The sequence below is a fragment of the Macrobrachium rosenbergii genome, chromosome 5, assembly GCF_040412425.1.
Source record: "Macrobrachium rosenbergii isolate ZJJX-2024 chromosome 5, ASM4041242v1, whole genome shotgun sequence".
Lineage (NCBI taxonomy): Eukaryota > Metazoa > Arthropoda > Malacostraca > Decapoda > Palaemonidae > Macrobrachium > Macrobrachium rosenbergii.
Window position 1 is genome coordinate 23,347,214 of NC_089745.1, and position 20,238 is coordinate 23,367,451.

The window sequence follows — 20,238 nt, forward strand, 5'->3', positions numbered from 1 at the left end:
CAACTGTTAAAATAGGCAGTATAAGCAGTTGTAAGCATTTTTAGAGGGATTTTGCATTTCTGCAGATTTTGCATTTCTGCTGTGGGTTCTGGAACCTATCCCCATGAAAAAGTGGGGGTCTACTGTATAAACCCTATGTTTTGCTGTGATGTCACTACCCCAGTATAGAGGTTTTTTTTATGCTGTAACTGCAGGGTGCATAATTGTGAAAAAGTTTCCCTGGCACAGTTACAAATGCTGATGCTCTTATGTGTGAAAGAGGTATGTAATGCTTCATAAAAATGCACCATTGCCTTCAGATTATGAACATTTTTCATTAGCTCTTTACTCATGTGTTCAATATATTTTTTATAATTGTTTATAATTTTTTTTATTTATAATTTAGCAGCTTTGTATGGTTTTCCACTTAGGGAATTCTCTTAAGAAGATTGAACAGCAACTTGAAAGTCACCTGTGGCTTGTTCCTTAAGAAGCTTTACTCGTGTTGAATAATAATACAGTAATGATAAAAAAAAAATTGTTAAGTATTTGCCATAGACATGGTTGGATCGTACTGGTTCTCTCCCTGAGGCTTGGTGTGCAAACTTGAAAGATTTTGAAAATAATAATCTTTGTATGATTAAAAACTTAATTTTCTTTACAGAGATTTGCATTCTCTCCCTTGTTGGACGATGGTTCAGATGCTGATGATGAAGAAGAAGGAGAAAAATTGATGGCAGATGTATCAGACACCATGAAATATAGGAATACCCGAAACTCCACTTCATCATCTCCTCGAGATTCACGCTCAGTGGTAAGATAAGTTTCAGTTAGTGTGCAGAAAACTTATGTTAACTTTTCTCATTACCAGGAAAAGTCTGTTACACTTGTAATTTAAGACTTTAAATTGAATGAATTATATTAAAGATAGTAATTTTTGCAGTCCAGAAAATGTAGTACAGTCCAACCTCTTTACCATGGCACCCTTGGAACCAGGCCACTGCCAGACCACAGAAAATGCCAGATGACAGAAATCACCCCTAAAAAAATCCTGCACATGAGAGAGAGAGAGAGAGAGAGGTGGGGGAACTACTGGCCCCCATTAGGTTTTTATACCAACAGATATCCATTTACAAAAGTCAAATAATACAGATGTATTGAGCCCGTTAGACTTTTGCACCAACTGGTATCCACTTACAAAAGTCAAATAATACAGTGTATTGAGAATAATGGTGATTTTAATAAAACTGTTGTTTTCCTTCTGTATGCAGTTATATTTCTAGTATTGTTTCATATTGTCATATTAAAATTTATGAACACAGCGCTTATGGGCCATTTGCATTCTAGTAATGTTTACATTCCTAAAATCCCCAGCTAATTACATTTTACTGGCATCATCGCTGCCATTAGTTTTAGGTGGAACATATTTCAGAGATAAAGTTTTTAGTAAGTTATCAAAGATGGATGGAAAATACAGCTTAACTTTATTTATAAATGCAGTAAATCACATGAAGCAGAGGTGTGATTTTACCAGTTTAGTATGTTGCTTTTGCCTCTTCCAAAACATTTTTGGCCTCCACATCATTCGTTTCTTCGGCCACAGCTACAGCCTTAAATTTAGTAGTATACTTTTTTAATATGTTCTTCTCCATTGCATGAAGGACGAATAAAGATATATTTTACTTTTATGTATGGAAATCATCATTGAAAATAATCAAATTTTTAACAAGCTGACAACTGTGACACAGTTGGGAAACAGCTGTTCTTTATTCGGTTGTTTATATCAGTACTTGCTGTTGTGTATGCCAGTGTCTTGCATACAATAGTAAGTGGTTGTTAGTTATGAGCAATAGTAATGAATCTTAGACAAGCCACAAGTTTGGTAAGCCTGGTTGAATGTATAAAGATTTGCATATAACCTAATTAACTTCTGCTCTTAGGCCTGTTTATTAGTTAAAGGATACTTAGATATCATATACATTATCATTGGAATCTAACGAAACTGAGACAGGCATAGAAAGCCTAACTAACGTAATCTCCCAAAAAAGAATCTCGCACATTAAGCATAGCCTCATGTAATCTACCAAAAATGCATCTCACACTCTACTGTACACGATATATATAATGAAATTATGTTGTGAAACAAAGTTTTAAAGATTGCATGGAACACAAGATTAGAAGATTCACAAATACTGTATATACATGAATCACTGTTCTTTGTGATGCTGTTTATTTTTGAGTTTTAGAATGGTGGGTTAGAGGTTAAATTGTATTTTACTTTTGCTGTAAAGCAGAAGCTTGAATTATCACAGTAATTTTGCCAAGCCCCATCCATTAATTAAAATAATCCTCTAAAACAAACTTTTGCTCAGTGAGATACCTATTTAGAGTTATTTAGTGGAATTATGCCATTAACTTCCTGCAAGTATTCCTATGAAACTAATATGTTTACACAGGTGTGTTTGTTCCTTCTCTAAATTTGAGCTTGTTTTGAGGGATTTTATTACCTTTGCAGAAAAAATGTTGTGACCTTTAGTGGGGTGACAGCAGTAAAGTTCCAGCAAGTGTTCCTATCAGGCCTTGCTATTCCACACCTAAGTCAGCCTGAATTAAGGGATTTTGTCTCTGGCATTGGGCAGCAAAATAAGTAAAATTTTGCATGCCAAATCAGTCATTCCTTAAAGTCCATTAAATTGAGCTTTTAGTGAATTTACATTTCTTTCATTGTCAGTTATTGAAGTACATATATATAGCAGCTAGGCAGTCAGCAGTTCTCTTCTTAAATCTTTCAAGTTTTTGGAATGTATTTTATGTCTTCATCAAGTAGCTGAAAAGCAAGTTACCGATCATTTAAGGAAAATTTTTTATTGTATTAAAAGTAGTCTAACGGTCTTGACATTTCTGGACTCAGTTCCTAGTCTGCAGAAAATTAATAAATTGACAAGAAAAGGGATATTTATTTAGATTTGGAGTAAAGACTTGGGGATAAGCAGTCTGCAAGCAGAAATACGCCAGGTAAGAAACGTTGATGGTTATGCAGGAACAAAGGCACGTCTGCACTATCCAGTCAATGGGTGAAGAGGAAGGACTACAGCATATGAGTGATTTGTAGATGGCATACAATGGTCCTGTAGAATTTTTAAAGTATAAAATACCTACAACACACTCCAAAAATTATCAAGATGCTATGGTCATGCTAATTCCTACTCTTGCTTGCTGATTGGCTATCTCATATATTGGTGCCTATTGAACTTTTATAAATATCCCCTTTTCTTACTTTTGTTCCTCCACTTACAAGTGAATATATGTACAAACACCCTATGACCTTAACTGGAAATTGCCAATGGATTTTTATCATATTCTCTTCTTTTTTTTTTTTATTAACTTTTCCCCTGACCACTTTATTCCTTCACTTGTATACTGCTTCTTGATCATCTTTTGTTCCTCAACTGCAGTTTATAAAATCTCACTTTTTTTCTCTCACCAACCCTCAAATTGTATCATTCAATAGCACCCCTTAATACAGTATGTGTATTCTATGGACACTTCCTTCGCTTGAGTGTTTTTAACCTTAGCCTGTTTTCCATCTCTTTTGTCCTTCAGTGTAATCATTATGAATATTTATGTTGGACTGTGATGTGTTGCTTAGCGTTGTTGTCTGCTGTCTGCATTGTTCATAAAAATTATACTGAAGTTTACAGCATGTTTACTGTAATTAAAAAAGTTTTCTTTATTTTTTACAGGAAGATGATTTAAAGTGGGTTGAAGAAAATATTCCCTCATCTCTTGCTGATTCGTAAGTTTTATTTTTTGTTCAGTTTAATAATCAGATAAAAACCAAAGTAATTAGTGTATTCTTTAATGTTGTGTGAATAAAGCTATTCTAATGGTTTTAGTAGAAGCACACAGCTTACTTCAGTCTTTGCCTGTGCCTTGTGTGTAGACTGTTTACCTTCCAGTTCATGCAGCGCCACTTTTAGACCGGTTGGCCAGTATGTGTGCTGGGTCCGTCCTTGAGGAATCATCAGTTACCAATGTTGCAAGCACTTCACAAACAGGAATAATTACTGAGTAATCCTTGTTGATAAAGCCATTTGGTAAATTCACCAATTTTGCAAAGAAATTGAAGTAAAGTCAGGAAAAAGACACCAGGGAATGAGCTAAACTCGTCAGTGGTCAGTAATTCCAGGACTAAAATATTATCTTGACTCTCCATCACAGCAGTCAACAACGGAAGGAAAGGGTGACTGTGGGTCAGGGTTTAGGTATATGAATCATATCCATCAGAGACAGTCTGAGTGGTTAGATTTATAGTAAACCCCCCGTATTCGCAGGGGATGTGTCCCCCCCCCCACAAATAGCTAAAATCCACAAATACTTAAAACCCCTCTAAAAACACTTAGAACTGCCTGTTTTGATAGTTTAAACACCAAGAAAAACCCTCTAAAAATGCTTATACCTGAGTATTTTAATAGTTTTGTCACAAAAAGTGAATTTAATCATGAAAATGATATGAAAATACAGTAATTAGTGAATATTTCCCAGTGAAAAATACTGCAAATGGGCAAGTTTTCCACTAATAATGGGTAGGTACGCTCCATAGAGAAATCCGCGAATACATGAGTCCGCGAATCGTGAGAAGTGAGTACGGGGGGTTTACTGTATTTAATCCATGACCCTAGGGAATGATCTGGGTCAATCAGGCATACAATTGAATGGATTTAAATTTCCCGCGATCGGGTCAGGGCGAGGGGGGAACTGCACTACGGCCACCTTAATTACTATGGGAGAGTGTTGCTGTGTGACACCATTCATGTCAACTGGGCTCTTGGAAAAAGTTACGTTTTGCGGAAAAAATTGTTGATTGACAAATTGACGTTCGTTGACGAGGTAAGTTGCTTTTCGGATAGGGTTCAGCTTACTGAACATCTTTTATTCTATGCAATTTGTCATTTAGAATTATTGTTAATGAGCTGTAGGTGTGTCCCCAGATATATAAACATCCCAGAAGGTTATTTATGATTAATGGATTTATAAGAACAGATCTTGTTTATTCATAAAGATTTGGTTAATATGTGCTCACTAACACCATCCTTACAAGAAGTACTATAGATAGCATGTTATGAAAGAGTGAAGCCATGCTTATTTATTTAGTTAAATTCACCATTACATTATTTATACTTAAAGAGAAAAAGAGAGAATTTATTTTTATTGATTACAGGATGTAATATGTATATACGTACAAAATACCCTGTATACAGTGTGTTGTACTGTTTATGTCAAGTTTTTGAATCTGCATATTTTGAGATAGGGAGGTGGTTCTAGAACAAATCCCTGCATAAGTCAAGGGATTATTTTTGCCTTACAATGGGCAAAAGTCAATTTATTTAGTAATACAGTAAATGGAACATCCTGGGCCTTTTCATGATGTATGATAGGACACATTCTCTAAAAGTATGGGCTCTTTACACTTGTGAGGTTTTGGGGATCAGAAATTCTTCTGTGGTAAAACACTTCATTCTGTATTACTGCTTTAGAACTTAGAAATAACTTTATTTTTATCAGTTGCTGTAAAGTTCATTTTATCAGTTGCTGTGACTTTCTTTTAGACTAGTTTAATAATGACTCTTTGAACAGCTCTAACTTACTTGACACTCTCCAGATGTCATCCCAGTGCTACCTAACATCAGAATATTTATGGATAACTTTATTTTTAATTTTCTACAATTTGTCACTTGATGTCATCAAAATCTAAAGTGACGAAATGTGTACAACTTATTAAAATTTCAAAGGGTTAACGAATGGGGATTCTTGATTATGATGTTCACTCCCCTTGTGAGACACTGGTTTTACTTCCATTCTAGAAGGTCAAATACATTTTCTTCCCAGACTTTGGAAAAGATATTCTTTATATGTTAAGTGGGATTTTTCAGTCTGGAAAGGGAACTGGCCTTTGCCTTTTTCTAAAGGTGCAAGTCTTTGTCAGTTTTTGTCATTCTTCAGAGTATAAGAGTGTTTATACACAAGAATTACTATTTTTTTTAGATAATAACCATGAGCTGTGATATCATTGTACAGAATATCATTCAGATAAACTCATGGTATTTTAATACCACTTGTTATAAATCATTCACTGCAGGGTGTGATGTCCCTGCCTACACAAGTTAAGGTAGAAGAGACTCTTTAGCCTTGGCAGGCACCTGTTATAGGAGAAGGACATTCCAAAATAAAACCAGTGGGTAGAAGGGACCCTTTAGCCTTGGTAGGCAACCCTCCTAAGAGAAGGCTACTTGGAATACAAACCTTGTTCTCCAACCTTGGACTGTGCCATAGCCACTGTACTGTGGCCTTCCATGGTCTTGGGTTTGAGTTCCCGTGCATGAGGGTACAATCAGGCATTTATCCTTTTTTTTTTTTTTCACTTTCATAGTTTTTTGAAAAGTGTGTAGGACAGGCTGAAGAGAAAGCAAAGTTGTTCGGTGGATTATCAGGAAAGTGTCTTCGTCTTTACCTAATCTTTTCCTTCTGAGTGTTTTATATAATTTGTAAATCCATCCTGATTGTCCTCCCCAAGTTATTGTGGTAAATCTGGGGATTTCTTATTTGCCTTACATGGTGTGCTGGCCCCGCCTTGTCGACCAGTTGCTTCCTGCACTTTTTTGAATGACATGGTAACCTTATTTATACTTTCAACCAACTTTTTGTAAATAACGTAAATACTGTTGTTGTTGATGGTATTTTTGTTTATTTTTCTGTTGATTTTTACAATGTTACTATTGTTATGAGTCTATCAATTAGTTTTGCTAGTGATTTGATATTGTTAATTTTAATTCTTTTGGGAGACATTGAGCTAAACCCTGGGCTTGTTACTCATTACAGTAAGAAAAATTGCAAAGTACTTTACTCGAATATTCGGGGCAAAAGGTCTGATTTTCTTGCCCGTAACTATTTGATGTTTTTTATCTGAGTCTCTTGTAAGTATAAGAAGTCAAAGGTTGAGTTTTTAATCCCGCAATTTGATGCCCTGACTTTATTTATTTTGTAATATTGCACATGTGCAATGTATGGCTGTATACACTAAGTCCGGATGACTTATTTATCGCTAGAAAAACTTGGAGTGTAGTTCCTATGATGTCCTTTGTTTTAAAATATTCAGAAAGTTCTGCAATGCTTATGTATTTGCTGTTTACTGCAATTCCAATATCGATGATTCTATATATGACTGTCTCTTGCAAAGGATTTGTATGGCTCGGTCACAGGATTCAAAAGCTTCATTCACTGTTTGTGGAGACTGTAATACAAAGCACAACCAGTGGCTAAATTCAAAATCCATAGATCAAGATGGCTGGTCTGCTCTTGATTTCTGTGTATCCTCCGATTTTGTCCAGCTCATTGAGGAACCCACGCATATTCTGGTAATAGATCAGACCTCATATTCACAGATGATCCAACTATTGTCAAGTCCAAGTCTTCTGGTCATTATGCCATTGGGATGGACATATCTGTCAGTCAGTATATTCCTAATGCCACCATTGGAAAAACAGACTGGCTGAAATCTAGAGCCAATTGGGATCGCATTGGTGAAGGTTGTCATGCACTTAATATTTCAGATACTAAATTAAATCCTGATCCCAAGAAGAAGTTAAATGAACTGCTGATTATTTCAGTAAGGTATGTCCCTAGAAAGGTCATCAGATTCAGGACAAATGACCAGCTATGGTTTGATGATACATGTAGGTGAGCTTACAATGACAAACAGACCAAATTCAATACATGGAGACGAAATCATTCAAATGAAAATTACACCAATTTTGTTGAGTCTCGCAGTGCTGCAAATAGAACTTACCATACAGCGGAGAGAAATTACAGTAATTCCTTGAAGAGGAAACTTGAAGGAATTACTCAGCCTCATCTGTGGTGAACCAAATTGGCATCATCTATCATTGGGTCAGCCTCATCTTCCATTCCACCACTAGTAATAGATGATGGTAGATTGGTTAATGGCCCTAGGGAAAAGGCTGAACTGCTTCATCGAGTTTTTGAAGCTAAGCAATCAGCTGAGGATGTCCCTCTCCCTGTCCCTGATACTTGTCATCCTGAGCCTATTCTTATAAAATTTGCATTTTGCTCCAGGGATGTTAAGAAAATTCTGGATAATCTTGACAGCCTGGGGTGGATAAGATCCTTATGGTTTCTTTCCTTTGTTTTTTTAAAAGTTTTTATTGTGTTTTCTCCAAAATTAGTAGATTCTATTGATTTTTATGTCAGCACAGTCATTATCCGGTTTATGAACGAGTTACATACCAGACAGCCGTTCTTATCTTGAATTGTTTATAAGTTGGTTTTTAATATGCAGTGCATTTTTTTTTAATGTTTACATTCCCAAGTTAACTCAGGAGTCATAGGTTATATTATTTTCACATATTTTTAAATCATGCAGTATTATCAAGAATTACGTTGGATGTTAGAAAGGTAAAAAGAAGAAAAAATTTAGATTCATGCAACATTAAAAAAAGTTCCTTTGAAAGTTTTGAACTTGGAGAGCATTTTGCAGGAGTAGTGTCTGACGTTGAAAGTTCACAAAGTAAACAGTGCACACTGCCATCTATTAACAAAAATGCAAAATAAATGTTTCCTATGGGGAGAGGAAATATAAAAATGGGAATTCATCAAAGAATGAGTTAAATTGGGAAGCCAGAAATAAGTAGGAATATTTTACAAGTATAAACGAGTATTCTCATGATTGTAAGAAGAATACATGGTAGTTAATAACAAGAATACTTGGGATAATCAGGGAAGGGGGTTAAAGGAACAGGTTCTGCTTCCCCTTGTTCTTCTGTTCTTTGCAAAATTCTTTCTAGCAGAATAGGCATGGAGTTCTTTCTAGCAGAATAGGCATGGAGAGCAAAATTTGAACATCGGGTGGCAAAGGGGAGCACTCCAAACACAATTTTAACTTTTGACCCTGTCTGTTTGTATCTCTGAAAGTTCGTAACATGAATGATTGTAAGTAGGGTGGTGACTAGTATCTTTGCTCTTTGTTCCAAAGAGTGGCAAATCTGCAGACTGCAGTAATTACAGGCCAATTTCTATTCTCCCTGTGCTCTCCAAAGTTGCTGAAAAACTTATTTTTAAGCCACTGTATAAGTATGTGGAATCTAAAGGATTGTTAGCTGATAGTCAAGCAGTTAGATCCCTTTTATACCCTTTCAGACTTACATGCCATTTGGGAGAGAACCCTGAAAAGGGTTTTGAATGCAGAGTATTTTAAGTAGTTTAGTGCTGCTTTCGACTTAGTAAATCACAAGACACCTATTTGTAAACTTCAGAATCTTGGAGTGGGAGGATATATTTTAGGATTACCTAAAAATTTCCTTATAGGTAGGCAGCAGCGAGTTGCTGTTGATGGGATCTGTAGTGAACCAAGACCTATTGTGCCATTTTTGGAGTTCTTCAGGGTAGTGTTCTTGGTCCATTGTCATTTTTAGTGTATATAGGTGGTATGGTTGTTGGCTTGCTGATGATGCAACTTGTGGGTGTAGTAGAGTCTCCACTTATGAGAAATGAAGCTGCTCTCAGCTTCAGTCAGGACATGGACCAGATCAGTGAATGGTGTAGTCGGTGGGGTATGAGGCTGAACTCCAGGAAGACAAAAACGCTACTGATTTGCAGACCTCATACAGATTTTCCACCCCATCCTCCCCTTCAGGTGGATGGGTTAAGTTGTAGATGTAACTTTTGACTCGCATCTGACTTTTGAGAAACATATAATAAAGATTTCAGCAAATGCTGCAAGAAAGTTAGGTATTGTTCGTAAGGTCTCGTATATTTATAATAGTGATAAAATCAGTGCAACATGTTTTAGGTCATTTGTCCTTCCTTTACTAGAATACTGTTCTCCAGTGTTGTCTGCTTCAGCCAGAGATTTATGTCTTTAGATAGAGTGGTTCATGGTGGTAGATTTCTGTTTCCTAATATTAGCAGTTATGACTTGGACCATCGATGGCTGGTTGTACTTTAACAGAAACCTTCACAGTCACAATTGATCCTTGATCCCCTTTTCCTGTCGAGGGCAACCAGATTCGCTGGACAGCAGCCCCAATGCGCACTAAATGTGCCTCGCTGTTGAACTTCTCAGTTCCAGAGGTCCTTTAATCCTCGCACTGTTGGACTGTGGAACAGCCTCCCAGAGGATGTCGTGTAATTGAACTTCAGGAGTTTAAGTGAAGATGCAATGCAGTACTACCCTAATACAATTCAATTGTCGTTTTAATATTTTATTTACATTTTTATTTATTAATTTATTAATTTATCTGTTTTCGTAATAACTGATCTCCCCTCTCTGTGTTTCACATTGCCTTCTGTTACTTCTTTCAAATGAACACCATATTCTTTGGAAGCTTGAATTTCAAGTCAGTGGCCCCTGTGAGCTTGTTCCAAATGAATGGGGTTCATCTTATGAATAATAATAATAATAATAATAATAATAATAATAATAATAATAATAATAATAAAATAATAATAATAATATTCAATCTTTAGTTTATCTGTCTTGTCCAAATGGTGAGACATACAGAAAATCGTTGCGATTGTAATTAATATTGATATGCATTTTTACCTGGCCAGGCTTTTTAATACGACCCTTTATTTACTTTCAGGGCTCTTCCAATTCTGGACTCAGATGAGGTAAGGGGTACAAAATTAATAATTTTTTTTTTTATAAGTTAGCTTTGTGGATTTAAAGTCAGTTTTAGTGTAAAAGAGTATTATTGGGTTTTTTCTCTTATGCCTCTTTCAAAAAGTCAGTTTTAGTGTAAAAGAGTATTATTGGGTTTTTTCTCTTATGCCTCTTTCAATAAAACAAAGCTACTGAATGTTCAGTAAGAAATATTTTTAATCGAGAGGTCAGTTCCTTTAGCAAAGTGAGAATGTGAACTTATGTCTTGTAATTGTTCATTCATGCTTAGACTAGTAATTTTTTTCCTAAAACTTCAGCTATAAGAATTAACCTCCAACCCTTAATATATATTCACTGAAAATGGTTGTGAGAAGTCATTCTTTCTCCTCCCAAAATTGTATAATATTATGCTTACTTTATCTTCTCAAAGTAATGGAAATTTGTCATCAGACATATAATTGGTTTGTAATCCTTAATACATTCATTAAGTCCGTTTCTGTCATAGTAGTACATGCATGTACAAGTACAACACTGATTTTCCTGAAACTGATGATCTGGGACCTCAATGTATAAAGATTTAGGGAGTGCACTAAAATCCCATGGCTATCAACTCAGTTTCTGGGCTGCCATGGACAATGCTGATTGTTTTTTGCTTCTTTTTAATTGATTACTTAGCAAGAAGTTTTTGTATGTTGTATACAATATAACTATGTTAAGAAATAAAACAACCATTAAGGAATTAAAGAAAATAATTTTATAGTTCATGACTCATGGTAGTGTGTGTGTTTACCAGCTCACAGTCTCTGAGTAAGTAGTTCTGCATTCTCTCTCTCTCTCTCTCTCTCTCTCTCTCTCTCTCTCTCTCTCTCTCTCAAAAATGTTTTATACTAAGATGTGTACTGTGCTAAGGTGGTGAGAAGGAAACAATATTAAGAATGAAGTAAACATCTTATTGAATCTTGCAGTCTGCTGTATGAGTGTGTATAATTTGTGTGTTGATTTGTTGATTGTATCAGAATGTGCAGATCTCTCTCTCTCTCTCTCTCTCTCTCTCTCTCTCTCTCTCTCTCTCTCTCTCTCTCTCTCTCTCTCTCTAAGATGTTTTTGTCTCATAGCAAACTTATGACTTTTAATTAACCCTTTTCATTGTCATGAAAATTGTCTTAATGCTATAGTTGCTCAGAAGTAAAGAAAGATGATTGCATCATCCTCAGGGCCCAAGGAGTGATCATGGTCAATATCCATACACCCTAATTAGTGAGCACTGGTCATCCATAGACTAGTGCTACCTTTTTCTGCTTGAGGTTTTCCTTTCTTTTCTTTCCAGTTCTTTTTCATCCCTGAATTTGTCTGTATTCATCTGGTAATGAGCCACTGAGCCATGTGCCATTCGGTCACTCTCATGCCATGCCAAGGATAAAAAGGGCCTTCTTCCTCTCCTGCCAAAACAAATCACCTGTATTTGGGAATCAGGCTATCCAGAGGAAGTATTTGTAGATTTTTGTTATCCAAAATATGTGCAATGAAGCAGGGAACAGAATTCCATCTTATTTTGCCTCTTCCAAGTTACTTTAGAAGTATATGGCATTTCAGCTGATTTCAAATCATCAGTGTGACTTTCTCCGTCCTCAGTTTTCAAGCTCATTGTTCTTTGTTCTTTGAACACAGTTTTGGATGTTAATATCTCGTCCATCTTTTCTTTCATCATGAAATTAATTACAACATTAACTCCAAGGGTTTTTGCCTTTACATCATAACAAAATTGTTTCTTGGAATGACCTTTATTATTGTGGGGCTCTTAATGTGCAACAGTCCCTTTTGGGTCTCAGGCAGAAGATTGAGTTTGTAAGTGTAACCTCAGATCTTTAAAATGATAACATCCTGAAGTTAATTTTTTACATCAGGGTTTTTGTTTTAACTATAGTAACTTGATGTGTTAAAAAAACAAGGGTCCAAATGCTTAGTTCGTTCCCATTGCCCTCAGCCAGTCTAAGGGTTTTAGCAGTTCAGTGCATTGCTATGCTAAGCTTCATTTCATGAAGCTTCTACATTCTCTGGATCATTCAGGGGTGCTCCTCTCCAGCTCGCTCCTTTCTTTATTGTTGGAGATACGGATAGATAGTACCTTCTCCTCCTGTCCTTGCTCCTTCAGATGATCAGCCTGGGGATGGACCTATTGCAGTGTTTTAGTATTGACATTGGCTCTTCAGGTCTTTTGAGGCCCCATAGGACTAATACCTTTCCTTTCTGTATTTTGGCTTGCTTTCTGCCAGGCATAGAGCTTGCGTGAGTTATCTGTTCCTTCTCATAGTCAGTGCTTTGACCTTTCATGATGGATATGGGGTTTCTGGTCTCTGTATTCGTATAAGCTGAGATCTTTTGTTCTTTGTCCAGGAAGCAGTTTCCCTTGGCTCCTTTAAAGTCTATTGCTTTTTTCATATGGAAGTGGCCTTCATGGGAAGATGGGTCAGTTTTCAATCGGTTCTGCTGTTAAGAGTGGTAGCATAAGGGGCCTGTCTTCCCTTTGCCTTCTCTTGGTAGATAATTTTCTTCAAGGGTTTTGGAGAATGGGAGGACTATCTGTGCAGAGCCTTGTGTTCAGGAAGTCTTTCTCTTCAGCTGCTGCCTGTCTCCTATTGATTTAGGTTCTCCTTTGCAGTTTCACCTGTTTGCCTGCATTCCCCATTTAGCCAGCCCTTCAAGAAGACAGTTCTTTGGCAGCAATGTGACCTCAATGTTGTGAGGGTTCCATGGAGAGGGCAGGCACAGCACAGTGAACTGAGGAAGAGTGGGGAGAATCACTATCCGTTACTTTGGATTTATGTTATTTATACTTGTGAGCATAAAGGGACCACTGTTGATCCACTGAACAGGACTTCTGAGGGGACTTTGTTGGCCCCCTACACAAACAGCACTGCAAATGCATGTTTTTATCCAAAATCAACAAGAGCAGCAGAACTCAACATCCAAGCCTACACAAGTTTGCTGAGGCACAAATAAATTAAGTAAATTCCCTGCAAATTGAACACAGGAAACGATACAAATCACAATAATGAAATACAAAATATTGTTTGATGAAGACTGGAGAGAGAGGAAATGGTGTTGGGAGCGAGGAGGTGTGATGGCAGGCAGGCTGGCAGACAAAGAGAGTATTCTAAGTACACCTGAGACAGAAATGGAGAGCTGAAGCAAAATTTATATTAAACTGTCTGATAAAGATGAAGGAAAGGGTAGGACTTTACAAATCTTCATAACAAAATAAAGGCAAAAATTGAACAAAACCCAGCAAAATTTCCACATTAAATTAAATTATAATCATATCATGAATGATGAAATTACTGAAAAGTCTACTGAACAAGGAATATGAAAACTATCATCATATCAATGAAACAGTAAGCAAATACTTGCAGCAACAAAGCATTAGCAAGCTTGCCATTGATCATAAGGGAAAAGGATATAAATAACAATAAGCAGAGTAAAGCTGAATAACTGAGGAAATATGTGAAGGATACACATGAATAGCACTATCAATATTGTAAAATGGAAAAGCTGTGATAATTCTTGGGAAGTACATTAGCCCAAGTGATTTCAGCAGTCTCAGGGAGGAATAACACATTGTCTTCCAAGCCAGTGAAGAGTAAGCTCAGCATGTGCAATAGGGCCTTCCTCCTTTCCAGATCTGTCAGGTTGGTGTAACTGGGGTCCATTCACATGGAGTAAGGTTCATAATGATTGATAGGTTGGTAAGAACAAATGAAACATCCACCAAATATTTCTGCCCCATTCACAGTACATTTCCAAATTTGTATTTTTTTTCTTACGCATTTTTGAGTTCAGGTATGAGATAATGGGCTTTTTATTTCAATGTCAAGAGTTATTCTGCCCCATTCACAATACATTTCCAAATTTAAGTATTTTTTTTTCCTCCTTTTTTTTGCGGAAGAGGTACTAGGATTTTATTGTAATATCAAGGCTTATTATTTTTTGTGGGGGGGTGAATGCAATATTATTCATTCAGTGGATCAGAGACATTATCAGAGTAGTTTCATGTGAATTGGGGTGGTTCAGTAACCAGGTAAGGATTTGGAACCAAAGGTGCCCGAAATTCAGTGATGTACTTACATAATAGAACTCAAAAAAATGCATATATAATAGAACTCATCTGGATGTCATCTGAGAATATAAATTATTTTTTTTTAGAAAGGGATTACCTCTCACAGCTAATTCAGTGGTAACAACAATCAAGTTTAAATTTATCATTTGTCAGATTGCTGAGGTTGTTCAAAGGCTTTTTTGGAAAGTTTTGCATATGAACTAAAAGTTGTTTTAAGAGTGTATTAAATACCTCTCATCTTCATTGCAGGAAATTGTCACCACAAAGTTTGAGATCTCTAAGATGCAGTGATCAAGGTTGATCAGCTTAAGTCAGAGTTATTCCATTCCATGTTCCCAACGCATGATGTTTAGAATATTTGGATTTTACCCTTCGTATGAACTCTCGTGACCACCATGGTGACACGACACAGTTACTGTGTGGGTATGTTTAGCTACTGTATGTGCAAGAGTGTATGTGCTGATATCACAAAATGTTTTAATATTGATTTTGGTATGATATTGGGGTTATAGCTGTAGTGGAAGACTATGATTGATTGGCTAAATTGAAAAGGTTTCTTATTATTCAGTCACTTAATGAAGTTTATTTGATATATTTACTGTATATGCAAGAAACGCTGGAACTCGGCGCTGCTGGCTCCCCTACCCTCCTGATCCCCTGCCCACCCTGCCTCGGGTAACAGGTTTGCAGGGCGAGGGTGGCTGTCATGTCTCCCACTACTGTCACCCAGGGGAGTACAAACAAGAGCCACTTGGATTTCATTATTATAGATGACTATTATTATTATTAATTTTTTTATTTGTTTTGTATAACTGTTAATTATGGTTTATAATTAATGTCATTGCAATGCATACTAGTATGGTTTAGAAGATACTAGTGACTGGGCTACAGAAATTGTGATAACTGATGTCCTCTGCTCTTTACTGCTAGAGCTTTTAGCAAGAAGTGAAATGTAAAGCCAAGCAGTGTTACTTCATGGTGGATTTTTCTTGCTTTGCAGTATAACTCAACCTAATGAAGTGTATAAAAATGGAAATAACATGGGTAATGACCCCTACAAAACCCGGTAGGTTTATGTAGTTTACATCTGTTGCTCACCAGGGGTTATCCTAATTTTGATTAAATTAATGATTATATTATGGATCCAGTATACAAAATGTTTATTTGTTATGTAAAGATACTTTCAATAGCTCTTCCCTCTACTATAATGAATTGTTGATACTATTTGATAGTAGGGTATTTTTGACACTTGTAGTCTCAGTAAAGTCTTGTGTGTCATGAACGTTGGTGAAGATATTTTGTCTTGCATGAATGCTCTCTCTAAGAGATGTTTCATCAGAAAGAGTTTGTTTTTCTTCTCAGTTATATAGTTATATGAGTGTTTTGAAGTGCTCCAACCTATAAGGTGATTTTTTTATTTGGTTCTTGGAATGACTAGATGAGAAGTCAACATTTTGTGTTAATTTGTTTTCAGCTCCAGCTATTAGAATTTGTGGCATTTCTAAAATGATGGGAGTTTTTTTTCTACAGTGCCTCGCCTAAGTCCAAGTAATTATGTCTTCATATTTACATTTGATGATTGTCAATAACCTATGGAGTAGGGAAACTTATTCACACCTTGGCTCCTGGGCCAAATTGTTACCATTGTGGTATGTATCGGACCTCATTTTTAACTTGGTGGTTGGTTATGCTATCTTTGAAAATAACTAACCCTGTCAGGTCTGGACCAGTTTCAGGGGCATTAATCTTATGATCAGGCTCTCTCCTATATCTGGGCTTGGGAATGATATAAAGTATATACGCTCACAGCTTTTTGGCACTGATAATGGAAGATTGTATATATATATATATATCCTAGTTGTCAGATTGCGTGCTTGAAATCTCATAATCATGTTCATTTAGCATTGAGAACTTTATCTCAAGCATTTGAATAGTACATCAGATTGATTTTATATGCTCAGTTAAATGAATATCTGGATTTTGAGAGCATTTTTATGTATCAATATTTTCATTTGGCTGTGAGAACTCATCTACTGTAGGTATGAATATATAGGGAATGCAGTGTTAAGACTGCATTTTTCATTGTTTTATTTATGAGGGGTGTTTCTTTTAGTCATAGTAATTTATTAACTATGTATTGTCGTGATATTTAAAAAACGGCAAGCTGATGTTCTTGAATTAAGCATAACAACATAGACAGTGGGAAGCAAGAAAAATTCCATGATATTTTACAGTGCATATAGTTAGTGATCATGCGGTCAAGTGCAGACCTTGAGATGCTAAGGAATCCTATTGATGACCACCTTCCTTTCTTTTCCTATCACTCTCTTGCTTTCTACTCAAGTATTATGGTCATAAACTAGTATAATGTAGCTTTGCATTGTAAATTTTCTTTTTTTTAGTACGATATTTTGTTATGGGATTTAAATGTATTGTACTGTAATGTGTGTGTTTCTTTTTATGTGAAGTAATCAGAACATGTTCTTTTTGACTTATGGAGTTATTGTTGCAAGTTCATACACAAATAGAAACCATTGCTTGACAGTGCTTCATTTGACTAGTCTGTGCAGCTACATCAAGTCCTGAATTACAAGTTACTTTAGTTAGTAGTACTGGGTTAGTGGCACATCTTAACTTGTATGTCAGCTTAATTTTTTAATAGATTACATACTCATTTGACCAGTGTGTATTAGTTGATCAGCCTTCATGACCTGGAGTCAGAATGCATACAATATACATTTCATCTGATTTTCAAGTTTTCAGCCTATTGTGGATTTCAAGTCTTGGGAAAAAATCCTGTAAAGAAAGAGAAAGCCAAAATATTAAGCAGTTTCAGTTTGTCTAGCCATTGAATATGCTAAGCTACTGTTTTTGGCCCAGCAGTTACTAAAAGATGAATTAGGATTATGGCCATAAGTAGCCAAACTTGGGGAAGGTAATGAGTGGAGACCAGCAAAGTTTCCTCTACATTACCACTGTAAGACCTTGTGCCTGTCTTTAAAATTTTGATGCGACTGCTTTTCCATTACTGCTTAGCAAACTCTTAGAAAGCAGTCTTATTGCATTATATGTTGCCTTGAGTTGCTGAATTTTGCTGATATCTTGGTTTCTTTCATTTGTTTTGGGCTGTTATTCACCATTAAAAATCAGATTTCAGGTAGAAATATAATTTCTTTGTGGTGTAGACTCGTCATTCAGAAGGCTCATGAGAAGGTCTCCGGTCAAACCAATCTCGTGAAAGTCAGGGTTGTGAAAGTAGAGTAGTGTCTGCCTTTTTACTGTTTAAGAAAACTCAAGATGTTAACACAGTTTTGAATGCCAGGAGGTGCCTGTCTACCATTCCAAGATTTTATAAGAAAGCTCACCCACAAGTTTTTAGTTGATTTTCCTTGAAGACCTTTAGTAGCAGCAGGCCAAGTTTTATCTTTTCAGGATAGGGACTCATAATTAATTTTATTATGGACCCACACTTCTGAGTTATTCATTTTATTATGAGCACACACTTCTAAGTTACGTATTGTATCACATGTTGAAAGGTTAAGTGAGCTGTTCTTCAAGTCTTTAGTTACTAACTGGATTGCTGTCCATTTCGCGACCCATGATTAGTCAGCAGAGCTTTCGTGTGTTCCAGCTTTCATGGTCCCTTCAAGTTTTTTTTGTTTGTTCATCTGCAGCAGCTCGGCTCCCTGCTGCTTTAGTTGCTACTCAGGCTATGTAATAATTATAACAATGGGTTTACGCTGAAAATTAATATTTTGTATAAATTGGCTTTACTTTTACTTTTTACTTGAAAAGTGACTGATTTCATAGATGTAGACCATTCCTTCCTCCCTAGTATATGATCGTAGACCTCACCTTGCTGGGTATGTGCAAGCAAAACATGACAAGCCAGCCAAGTAATGGGAAAAGGTGGGAGTGCTCCCCAGATGGAAACACTATGCTTCGTTAACCACTGCAAAGATTATTTTGTGATTCAGGAATTGTAAATGCCTTGGCTGTGGAAAAATAATGTTCTGTAAAGTGATGGTTTCTCTGAAGAATTAATGTTTCATAAAGCATTTTTTTGTGTTTATTTATTGTTGAGATTCTCGTAACATTGTATATTTACCATGGGTATGTAAAATTTTGTAACTTTAGGTACAGGTATGCTAGTGATATTAAAATTCCTATCTCTGGGTTTTATCAATTAGGTACTTGTTGTTAAAGTATTACTACCATGTATTTGCAACTTTAATTTTAACACAGCTGCACATTCAGGTTTCTTATTGCGTGCTCTGCACCTTTATCAGAGTGGTCATTCATCTGCACAAAGATACCAGTCATAGACCATTTTGCCAAGATAAAGTGGATAAAGTTAAGGTAGTTTAGAATGCAGTCAGATGTCATTGTTGGTAATAAAAGAATCTTATAAAAAGTTTTATTACTTTGAATATTAACTGGGAGTAATTTTCCTTTCATTGTTATTATGATAGCTGAAGAGCCAAGGTGATGCTGGCCAGAAAATAGCTGCATTACTTTTTCATTGTGGATAAAAGAAGTTTAAGTAATCCTGCTTTTTCCTCCAACTTTTTTCATGTTCCATGTTTCTCTCCTCGTACTACTGTGATTGATGTTTAAATTACTGAACCCTGTAAGGCCTAAAGACTGCTTTTAGAACATAAAAAATGATAAAAGTGGATAGGAAGCCTCCTTGCCCATTGGAATATTTGATGTGGCCAAGCAAGGTAAGAATTTCATGCCAAACTTTACTCTTAGTGTTGGGTCTATGCTTTTCAGAGTCATACCTCTTAAGCCACTAAGAGGATTGATCAAATCTATCTAGGTATAAGCCATTGGGGGCTTTGAGAGAGGGGTCATCCATTAAGTGTAGCATCATGGTAAGCATAGAAAATACCTGGGTGAATTATAATAACCCATCCCCTTGAAAGATGGAATTGTTCCATATTTGAAAGTAAATTGTGGTGTTCCTTATTGAACCTGTGTGGAATGCATATTGTTCCTTATTTTTCATCATATAAGTTCACCAGCATCATAATGTCTTTTTTTTTTTCACTAATATATAATATATTGATATGATAACCTACTGAAAATTGATATACTGTGAAATGTTTATTGTATATTTCAAGTACTGTACCTCTCAGCCAAGTAGGCCAGTGACTGTTGACGCAGTCTACCTTGGAATTTCAAAGAGACCAAGTCCTTTGTTGAATAGTATAAAAACGAAAATGGAGAGAAGGGAACTATATAGTATCAAGTTTTTTTGCCAGTGAAGGTTCATTGGATGCTGATTTGGTAAATATTGTCTAATTTATCTGTTTTATATGCTGTACTGATATATTGCTATGCGAGTCATATGACTGCTTGGTCTTCTACCATAAAATTTTAAAAGGTACAAACTTTAAATTTGCTAGTTTCATACTCATAGTTCATCTTGTTTTCTCCTGCAGTTATCAGACACCAAACTGTA

General features: G+C 36.0%; 1 long non-coding RNA gene across 1 annotated transcript; it reads left to right on the forward strand.

Moving 5' to 3' along the window:
- Positions 1-638: 638 nt before the first annotated feature.
- On the forward strand, positions 639-19,185 carry LOC136838596 (uncharacterized). Its single transcript, XR_010853050.1, has 4 exons — positions 639-793; positions 3,723-3,775; positions 10,638-10,665; positions 15,021-19,185. It is a non-coding gene; the product is annotated as an uncharacterized lncRNA (long non-coding RNA).
- The last annotated feature ends 1,053 nt before the right edge of the window (positions 19,186-20,238 follow it).